The sequence below is a fragment of the Pollicipes pollicipes genome, unplaced genomic scaffold (assembly GCF_011947565.3).
Source record: "Pollicipes pollicipes isolate AB1234 unplaced genomic scaffold, Ppol_2.1 Scaffold_4740;HRSCAF=5597_pilon_pilon_pilon, whole genome shotgun sequence".
Classification (NCBI taxonomy): domain Eukaryota; kingdom Metazoa; phylum Arthropoda; class Thecostraca; order Pollicipedomorpha; family Pollicipedidae; genus Pollicipes; species Pollicipes pollicipes.
Window position 1 is genome coordinate 32,466,232 of NW_023596545.1, and position 11,241 is coordinate 32,477,472.

At 49.9% G+C, this 11,241-nt stretch overlaps 1 pseudogene; it reads left to right on the forward strand.

The window, feature by feature from the left end:
- The window catches only part of LOC119098219 (bifunctional coenzyme A synthase-like), a 14,640-nt pseudogene extending 4,360 nt beyond the window's left edge, over positions 1-10,280 (forward strand).
- The last annotated feature ends 961 nt before the right edge of the window (positions 10,281-11,241 follow it).

The following is an 11,241-nucleotide window of genomic DNA, read 5'->3' on the forward strand; positions in this document are numbered from 1 at the left end:
GAGAGAGAGAGAGGGAGAGGAGAAGAGGAGATGAGGAGAGGAGGAGAGAGAGAGGAGAGAGAGAGAGAGAGAGAGAGAGATATATATATATATATATATATATATATATATATATATATATTGTACATATATATTGACAAGAACCGACTTCGACGTTTCCCCTGTATTTAACACGCGCTCCCATGGAGGTCAGTTTGAGCCCCGAGGGTATTTACAAAATTATTTTCGAACGGCGCGGTGTAGCAACGGCAATATTCGCAACCACATTCCCTCTTCGGAGTATCAAGAGTTGTCTAGTCAGTACGTCCCTGAAGTGTCTGGAGCGTTCCAAACCGTGTTGTTTGCTATTAAGCATTTATCTATTGTTAAGCAAGTCGCTTGAGCATGTTATAACGAGTGGAACCCAGACCGACATTTTTACGTTCTTGCTCTAGTGCTGCCAAGAAGCCGCTCACGCCCAACTTTGTCGACCCTGCCAAGGCTGTTAATAATGGCGTGAGCAGGGCCCATATGTGGGAATGGTGACAAGGCCATAAAAATGAGATCTTTGAAAGCATCGTTTTCATGAACAGATCTGTAGCATTGAATCTTACACCGGCACGGCCATGCACTAGTTGGCTGAAACTAAATATATAAATGCATCTCACGTCGTAGACTGCTGAGTATGTCAGCAATGTTTTTCTCTGACAATTTAGGCCAAATGGTTCTGTCTGAAGCAACGCTACTCACCAAAGTTGGCCCAATATAGGCCAAAAGCTTCGTCTGGCGATCTAATCACCCTTCCTATAAAGAAGTCGGACATAATTATCAATATCAAAAGCGTAATATGTTGTTTCCTTTTTCTCGTTCAGCTTAGCTATGACGTTTTGTTACTCCAGCGACGGCGATGTTTTTCCTCAAATACTGAAGCTCGTCCGCACAAATTACAGATCAATTTTCTTTCCCATCCGTAGTCAATCCCAATAGCTGAGTTGGCTAAATCGCCGCTTTCCGATTTAGCTACTTGTGGCGGGGAGAATTCGACTCGCGTTATGCTCCCGTATTTAGCTCTGGCTGGCATGGGCCAAGCCAGAGTCAAATGTTCTGCAACCTTGTGCTGTGGTGCGTGACTACGCAAACCAAGTATCGCGCATGTAGCCACTCTCAATAACACATATACGTCATCAAATTGGTCGCGTCATACTTCGGAGGGGCTTGCGGGTGCGAGAATGCTCACTTCGTTGATCTGTACGTACTCATTGTGGATTTAAGCCGGAGAATATTGTGGACATGTCCCATTCGCTCTCGTGCAGCTCCAAGCGTCGTGGTACGTAAAGCTTCCGCCATATAATTCTTCCGTTCGCCCGGAGTTTCACGGTCGGATTGGCTTGTCAGGGTTCACGTGACAAACGGCACTTAGCCTGGACGCTGACCCGAAAAATGTATTCAATCATAAGGTAAGGACTAATTTTTATTGAGACGCCGCAATCGATTCCTTCGCTGTGTTTGGTATATCTTGCCGAATCAACGTTAAATGGCGATGTATGCCTACCGCATACGCGCCTGATATGCAAATAGAGCCGGCCGCATACACACTGTCGAAAGAATGCACCGACCATCAATCACTCCACCCCTCTGACCTGTCTGCTGCCGAGGGCATGCGCCGGGATCAGGACTGTTCGGCGCAACAGCTAGGTGCTGCAGTACAGTCTAAGGTTCCAAAATTTACCTCCGAGAAATGAGTCACACGGAACCGTGATGGGACTTAATTGTTGCTGTAAGTGTACCTACTGGCCGCGTATAGCCATCCGGTATCACGCTCGGTAAGAGTAAGGTGAGGTAGGCGGGGGTGAGACAAGTGCCTCTCCGCCCCCCCCCCCCCTTGTTCTCGCCTCTATGGCGTGGTGCCTCGCGTATCGCTGCGGATCGCCCGTCGCGCTCACTACGCTTACGAGCCGGATAACAACTTGGACTGCATCGACCACATGATCTCAGTTCCAGCGAATGTAGAGATGGACGGAGGTTATGACAAATGAAGGAAAGGAAGACGGAAAGAAAGGTCATGCGCGGAAAGAATTGTGTTCGCGACAACGTGAAGCTGCATTAGCGCCGATGGCGGCCGTAATCAAGTCCCCTGCTATCAGCCTGAAACGGCCGCCATTGCCGGTAAATGGTGCGATGAGACGGCCCACCAATCTCCGGCGCCGGGCAGACAGTGGCGGTGGGTGATCGATGCCCCCTGCTGGCAGCCCCACCGGCAGTAAGGTGACGCTGTCCCGCACCCCGATGGTCGGAGGCGTCCGGCCATCAGGGTCCGGCCCCTGCCCCGGTGATGGCCGACACCAGCTCGGGCGGCGGCCGAGCGCTCCTTTGGCTCACAGCAGGGGCAGGTTGGCTCAGAGCCGGGCACAGCCGCGGACCGCCGCCATTGTCGCTCTGCTCGAGTCGGGCTCATGCCGTGCAGCCGCTGGGACGGAGCCGGGCCCGCACCGCGGGGCCGCCGGGACGGAGCTGAACTCGCGCCACCAAGTTGTGGCGCCCGGCCCCGGCGAGCCAGATGGCTCGCCTCCCATGGCTCGGTGCCGGAGCCATGGGAGGTGTACCGGGCTCCCATGAGCCATGGGAACCCGGCACGCTGTCCGTCTGCGCGGGGTCCGGCCGGCGGCTGCCCGGATCGTCAAACGAGCGGCACCGGCACTGTATCGCTGCCGCTCCTCGCAACGAGCTCGAATCGTATGCGACAGCGCACACAGCACTGATTAGCCCAGCCAGGGGAGCGCATCGCCTCGTTCTAGCTCCATTTCAACTCAGAAAGCCAAGAGAGGACACTGCTGTGCTTCAAATCCGGTCTGGCTCGTCAAGCCAGGAGAGAGCAACGTCGTGATTCAATTCCTAGTTCAAGCCAGTAGAAGGCACCATCGTGCTGTAACTCCTAAGTCGTCCAGTCAGAAGAAGGAACCTTCGTTCTCGTCACCTCTTGAACTCTTCAAGTTAAGAAAGAGCGTCTACGCGGCAGCTTCTTTCTAACTTGTCAAGCTGGAGTTTGTTCTTATAAATAAGAATACGAATCTAAGCACTTCTAAATTGCGTGTTGTCTAAACCAGCCAGAACGAAATACGAACCAGAACAGTCTCGACTTTGCTTGATATTGCGGTTCTTAGTGCGCTGATAACAAGTGCATGCTAGTTGCACTAGGTTATTTTTGGCCTATAGGCTTATGCGGCTCAGATCAGAGTGCGTAGGTTCGCATTTTCGTGTTATGAAATTGGGCAGTGAAGCGCCCTCAGATTTCTTCACGCAACCAGCTTTAGCAAAGATGCCTCTTATAAGCAAACGGTATCTGGTGTTCCCATCAAATCAATGCCATAGTGATCTCATTTGACGATTCGAGGGTAAACGAGTGCAAACGCCTAGCAAAATGCTTTTGTTATTTGAATTTACAGTCGGGACTCACGTGACATGCTCAACAAACATGCGACGGGCAAGACTATCGCTACTTAGAGTGACGTGCAAATTAAGGCAGAAGGCTGGTCTAGGAAATTTTAGACCATAGATAGACCCCCCCTGACCTTTGTGAAGTAAGAAAGAGAAACTTTTAAGGGTTCCTGTGATCCAAGAATTCGAAAGGAGCGCCAAAAACTACCTCATGAAGTAAGATTTCCAGTAACAAAGCGGTTTGATTTTGACGTTGATCCGGCGTTCTTACCTGACCTTAGTCATTGGAGGCATTCCTAAACCAGATCTCAATCGTCTAGGCTTCCCAAAGTTGCATGACTTCGCCCATCACTCTGCTGCCGTGCCAGACAGAACAAGTCCCCGAGAATCGCTCTCGCTGGCAGCAATGGTCTGCCCTTGATCTGTTTTGCCAGCAACGTTACAAGGTGTATCTTTTTTCTACCAAAAGCTGTACAATCGCCTACAGCTAAACAGGATTTGGTACTGGTACGCTGCACTGTTCGGAAGTTATTCTAGAAAAAAAAGATTGGGGGGGGGGGGCATTGAACCCTTCTTCACTTAGCTACCCAAGCGCGTGTTATCCCGCAAGACAGAAGAGGGTATCGCTGTGCCCCAAGTCCTCTAACTCGTCACGGTAGGAGAAGATGAGGAAAGGAAGAGAAAGAGGGGAGGCAACGTCGTACTTTAACTCGTCAAACCAGGAACATCCTGCGCTTCAGCGCCTCTCCTTACTCACGGTCCGGCGTCACCGTGATGGGCCATGAAAGGTTGGCGGCGAGTAAAAGAAAGATCACGATAGGGCCGCCCCCGGATGGTGCGTATCGCCGCCCGCAAACACTGCCTGTAACTGTCCTGGGCCATCGAACCCAGGTAGTCCGCGCCGAGCACATGGCAGAAGTGATTGTACATTGAAGTATCCGGCTGGGGACAGTGCAGTGGCCACGGCGACGCCATTACATGTATGTGCTGGTCACGGGCCGCTCACGGCCACCGCGCCCGGCCCGCCGCCGTTCGGTGGGCCCGGCGTGCGGAGCGGCGGAAGGGCCGGAGCCGGCCGGGCGTGCGGAGCGGCAGAAAGGCCGGAGCCGGCCTGGCGTGCGGAGCGGGGGAAGGGCCGGGGCCGGCCGGTGACTGGCGTCAGTCGGTACTCCGCCACCGACAGAGCGGGGCTGTCCTGGCTGGCACTGCCGCACAGTCTTCACGTGTTGCCCAGGGCCGCGGCTCCATCGCCCGCCTCCGTTCTTCTCGTGGCGTAGCCATCCCGCGCAGGTCTGAACTCTGACCCAACATGGGCGGTTAGTTATTCGCGTCGTCACATTGCCATTTTGTAGTGGAGTAGTTACGAAGTGATCCATTGAAATCGGGAACGTGCGTGATTCTTTTGATTGGAAAATTATTTAAATTCTTCCCCAAGTTTATTCTTGATACGTTCTAAAAAGAGAGCCTTACAGATGCATTTAGAGGTGCATTGACCCGCCTGACCCGCCATGATTCCTGGAACCCGCCTGCCCCTCAGGCTCACATTTCCGTTATTCAAGACAGACGGCTCGAGTCAATAAAATCAGCGCGAAATATTCTCAGTGAACTCTTCCCCTGCTCTCCAGAAAATCATGGCGGGCCCAGCCTCCTCGACGGCCAGTGTCCAGGACAGACTACATATTTTACAGCCAGGCCATTTGTTATCATTTGCATTGGAACCGAGGGACTATTTCCGTCTTAGGCTATGGGAAATCAATGAGACCAAGCGATCTATCATGAACAGTTCACGATAAAAGAGAGTTATCTAAGAGAGGATATTTGCAGACTTTGGCGGGTGGAGATCAGCCATAATATTAAAAAGGGTCAAGGACCTGCCAACATGGGTCTCTTTCAGAGGTGTAGTTTCACAAATTGAGTTGATGGGGTGAGGGGCTAGTGGGTGGTGGGAGGCTGGGCAGTAAAGAATTATGAAACCTAATCTCCAAACACGCAAAAAGGTTTCCGTGCGGATTCAGCAAAGTTATATGGCTAGACTCCGAGATGGGAGCGGGGGGGGGGGGGAAGGGGCTGGATTCGTCCCTCTCAACTTAATAGCAAAATGTACCCCTGGTCTCTTTGTTCCTTTGAAGGCCGTCCTCTGAAAAGACTCCGCCCATTGATGATATCACGCGCTCGAATGGGGGGCCAGTTTCACACTCGGTAAAAATTCCAGAACAAGCTTCGAACGGCGCGGCGTAACAGCCCTGAGCCTTTGGGGCTGTATGGGTTCCTATGAAGACAACTGAAGAGCCGATCTTTCGGTACACGAATAAGACGCACCTTTCAAGGTCACCGACCTGTAGTGAGTCAAAGTCCGGCTAGTGGGCTATCAGCGAGGGCAACTTTTAATTTGTTTGCAGCTGAAGAAGCGACAGAGCTATAGACGAAGACATACTACTTTTAGATAAATTATTAGACAGTTATACAATTGATTAGTATTACAGCTCATTACATGAACGTTGGATCAGGCATTAATGTCAAAGCAAGGTCAAAACCACATAGTTTTTATTGGAAAAGGACATGGTGGTTGTGTTGGACGCTTTTTTTATTCCATGACCGCACAGATGCTAATATATGTAGTTTGTTGGCTTGATAAAATGCCAAGGGAATTCTCTGACCTAAAAAGATCTTGAGCGCTCTTTTGATTCGGAGAACTCGTCGTCTAGGGCACTTTTCGACGCTGATTTTGACTATAGATCTTAAAAATGATCTCAGACTTTGCTTTGTCAATTGACACCTAGGGCTGCTAACCTGGAAGAAACCTGAGTAACATTTTGCTGTAAAATGTATAGGTTAAAGCTGGCTGCTTGAGGAAGCTTAGGGAGATTTGAGACACTGATCTCGAGTTTGACCTTATTTGACCCGAAATGAAGTAAGGTCAAACGGGATACACGAAAACCTTAAGATAAGTGTAAGACGCCTAGAGGCATGCAAATCAAACATGAGATGTAAAATATTTTTAAAAAGTGAGAGCAGGATCATGCCACCATGTTTTAAAACATCAGCCCAATCACTGAGGGCAAGGGGTTCACAAAGAGAGTTGTGCCTGAGGCCATTCTAACGGCTTAAATAAGCATTTCTTCGGGGGACCACCGTGTCGCTGGTGAGGCTCGAGTTAGAGATACACGTTGAGTTTCCATGTCGTCTGCTCAGGGTCAACTCATGTACCTTTTCTCTAACATCCATGACTTATGACCCTCTCAGCCCTTTCCTCTTTTCTATTCAGAATTCAGGAACTTTTGGATGAGGCCGAATTTGCATTAAAACAATCTATACTTGCCTCGAAAGTTTTGGCCACATCATCTTTCCGGCGAGTGGGAAAAAATTGCGCAGGGCCCATGATCGATTAAGAGTGCCCGGAATGTTAGCAAAAAGGAGCCCAACAACAGCGTAAGCCCCTCCAAACAAATGCAAAGAGAGCAAAGGCAACATGGAAAGCTCCCTAGCGATCAGAATGACCTGACAAGTGGACATATAGGGCACCGGCAACAGCGGGGCCTATGGACAGCGTAATGAGCCTTAAAATATCCTCGATCGCTACCCTCTCTCTACCCTCTCCATCAGCGAACTATTATTTTTGTCTGCCCATGCGCGTTCCACATTCGCTTGAGCCTGTTGATCGTCTGGACGCCCAATTTGGGTTATTTTGTGTTGAAAAGCTGCATTCTTTTAGCCAGTTATGAAACTTTTCGGAGCAGGGTGGCCTAAAGGGGAAGGACGGATGGTCCCGTTCCCCCTTCCCCCCCCCCCCCCCCCACCCCCCGATCCGCGCTACCCAAACTTCAGTGCCGCCCTCTCCTCTTTGCTGGTTCCATTATAAACATACGTATTCACTCGCTACTATTATTGATTAACACACATGTCTTCTCAATGACGGTGGACTTCCTGCATTGTCCACTCTAAGGTGTGTGTTGATTTTAACTTTCTGTCAAGACTCATCTATGGTGAACAGTGGAAAATGCGGGCCTAAGGTAGTATGTAGGTAATATGTGAATTTAGGCCTAAGGCAATGGCCCCCCCTCATCATTGGTTGCGCTGACCTGGAACCGATCTCCAGGATTTCTCAAGAAGATGAGCATTCTCAAGAGGATGAGCAGCCAGGACCGAAGGGCCCTGCTGGTGGAGAGGCACCATCGAATCCAATACCCCCTCCCCCCCCCCCCCGTTTTAAAAAGCTTTCCGCTGTATTCGGCGCATTCTATTTGGAGGGGAAAATTGTTATGGGTTTTTCAGCTTCTTTAACTTAAAACGAGGCCAGAAAGCTACCAGAAGATGCAATTTTGTATAAATGTGAACGTTAATAAAATAAATTAACAATGATTAACATAGCTTCCTTAGATAAAACGCGGGCGCTATTCGCTTTACAATTGTGCATTCGGCCCTCCTGAACCGATAACAGTCAGAATGCGTTGCCAGGACTTTCCCGGGTTTTCCAAAGATTATTCAGGGGGTCCCATGAGTTGAACACTAGCGTGGATCAAAACCGAGACAAACACTTGCTGGTATATCCAAGCCCATACGGATTAGCAAGTACAGCATCGTGAGCTCCTGACGCATTGCGCGCATTTCTCCTGTTTCGTTGCTTCTGGTCACTGCTAATCCTTTCAAACAAAACTGTTAAATCCGTTCAACAACAACTGCAAATCGTTCAAAACATCTGATAAGCCGATCAAAAAACAACTGCTAACCGTCAAAGCAACTTGATAATCCATTTCAAACTAACTGCTAGTATGTTCAAGGACACTGCTAATCCGTTTTTAAAACAGCCGCTAATCCGTTCAAAATAACTGCTAACCCGTTCAAAACAGCTGCTTATCCGTTCAAAAACAATCAACCTGAGAAACCGCACATTCCCGGTCAGGGGCTGTGAAGGTCATTCCCGTTCAAGCCCAGGGTTTCCTAGTAGCTACCATTCTGGCAACGCAGGGGCCGGTGTCACCTGGTCGCTCCGGGCACCCTCAGAGGTCACAGGCATATATCATACACGTATACGGATATGTCATACATCGCTCCGGACGCCCTCAGAGGGATGCACGATACACCGGTCCCCCTCCTGATGCGGCAGGTCCTCTGACGCACCCGTGTGCGTGCGCCCAGGGCGACATCGCCCCATGGCCCACGCTGGCAGCACGGCCGGGCCGCAGCGACGACGACCTCCGTTTTTACCGGGCCGACGTCATCGCCGTCATTTGTCGACGGTCGGCGCTCCTTCGTCTGGCGGCGCCGAGTGTAACACCACTCGTCACCGGCCGGCGTCGGCCTGGCGCCGGCCGGAGCGGCGCCGGGCGGCTGGCGGCTCCGGTCAGCGAGCCGGACGTCGCTCGCCGGCCCAGGTCATCCCCACCGCTCCCGGTAGTTCACCGTCGGCAGGAGTCGCAGTCCAGGTGCCTCTCGCCGTTGTATGTACTTCCGCTGCGGCCGACGGCAGTTTGTCGTCATTGGACTTCACGATACACTCTGGTACGGAGACTTTATGGCCTTTCCCGGCCTCTCACCCTGGCAGGAAGCACAGATACCGCGGGGAATCGAACCCCGACCAGATCCCAGACGTGCAGTCTAACCACTACACTAACGAGTAACGGTACCTCGACGTCACCGGGCAAGCCATCTTGATTTACGGTGCAGTTGCATAAGCAAGCATTTCCCCCTTGCCCGTTGTTCTGGTGTCAGCCAGCCTGGCGGTGGTCCTTTAAGGTGCTAGCTTGTTGCAAATTCCCTAACTGTGGATGTGTTTGTTTCTGAGTAGCCACGGATAAGTTCCCTTAAATGTTTGGCCGGCCAAAAGCCATCACTGATGTAAAATTTGCAAAGGTCTGCGGTGTATCATCCTAGTTCCTTTCAACTTTACATTTTTGTCACGAATTTTTGGTACCATGATAGATCTGAGAGATGATGGCTTTAACAAGGCCTATATGAAAGGCAAATGCGTGCCGATGGTTACGTCATAACAGCGCTGAAGTTGGGCTTGCCGTAGAAGAGAGACCACAACGGTGGCAATGTTTTAGGGGAGTTGTTACATAGATCGCTGATTGAAATAGCGATGACGTACTTGTTTTAAAGGAAAACAATGACTTATTGGCGTAATAGTTTTGCGCTCGTTTCCGGACAAATAAAACAAAAAACTCCTTGATAAATCGAATTCCTTTAACCGCAGTCATAATGGTCACATCGTCATTCACGGAAGGCTACCCGAGATTGTATTTCGAGTGCCTGAATACTCACTTGTCAGTTCGTGCAATGCCCGAGAACATTTTGAGCCAAGTTGTTTGGGTTCAAAACCTACTGATGCTCATTAAAGGTAGCCAATTTCGGAACAGCACAATTATACTTTACCCCAAGCGAAGTTTGAATGACAAGGTTCGGTGAAAACGGTCCACTCGGTAATTTTAAGAGTAAAGAAAACCAAGGTAATCAACGTATGAGCTGTGCTATTGTTGATTAAGCTGGTTATATGTGCACGCCGTGTAGCTGAATCGTGTTTACTGGTGTGAAAAACAGTAATGCGACAGCAATCAGTGCTGTTGACTAAAACAGTATTTGGCAGCGAGCTATGCAAACAATAGCGCTGTTGACATGGGCTCCGTGTCTGCTACCAGGCAAAAACAGATGAACAAATTACCCCAACGACCTGATAACAGCTTACCGTCGGTGCCGCTGAGACATTTACGTCATGGTTTTCTGGGACGAAGATTCTGTCCATGGATGTAACACGGTTGCGGTAAGCATACAAGGTGTGTTGACGAGCTGATCAGCTATGCATCAACATCATCCCTCGCATCAGTCATGACTGCTGACTGTTCACTGCCGCTTGCAGCTGTCATCTGTAGGTTCATCACTGGCACTCTCAGCACTTGGTGGTGTCAGTTGCCGCCACCGCAATGTCCGGCTCAATTTGAGCACTGCGCTTGTGAACGCGAACAGGATTTTGAACATCTTTCTCGGGTTTGAAGTGTAGATGAGGAGCGTGCACGAGCCCAGCCTAATAAATCTACCTATTTGCTTCGTGAAAAAGCCTGCATGTTGTGTGGGAAGACCGCACTGTCTGCATTTCCACCCTGCGGACGACAGTCCGTAATGGCCGTGCCCAGAACGTCATCATCTCAATGTCAGAACAACTGAATGTTGCAGTCCCTGTGACTATGTAGCTCACAACTTTAAATATTTTGGAATGGCTGGTAATTTTGCTTGTCTTGAGAAAACATATCGCATGTCTTATTGCCTTCTAAACAACTGGTATAAAAGTACAGTTCCATTGAGAATAATGTGCAGACGATGAGTCTTTCAAACTGAAACTCACGCGTCGAAAATTGACCTAAACAACTACCCACACTCCATTGAACATCGACAGAGACATCGGCATCGATATCGAACATCTACAGGAATATCGGCATCGACATCGCGTATTGAAACATTCAGATGTCACAAATTCCAAGTTCGAAATTATAATTTGGGGAACATTTGGTTGGCTGGCCTCAGCCTGATTCAGTGGCATAGCCAACGCTGATATTTTTGGGCCTTTTCCCCTCCTTCCTTCGAAGGTGGAGAAAGTTTGCTGGGATCGAGGGACCGATATGTTTTTGACAGTCAAAACACCCAAACATCTTCCAAGCATGAGAGAGACACCCAAGGCATTGGAATGGAACACGGACCCTAGCAAAGTCCCCGAATGCACGAAAAATGACCCAAATAGAGACGAAGAATGGCCCCTTGGCTAAAACGACCCATGCGGCCCGATTTCCCCCCTCCTCCTAGGAGGGCAGAAATATTATTTGTGACACCAATTTGCAA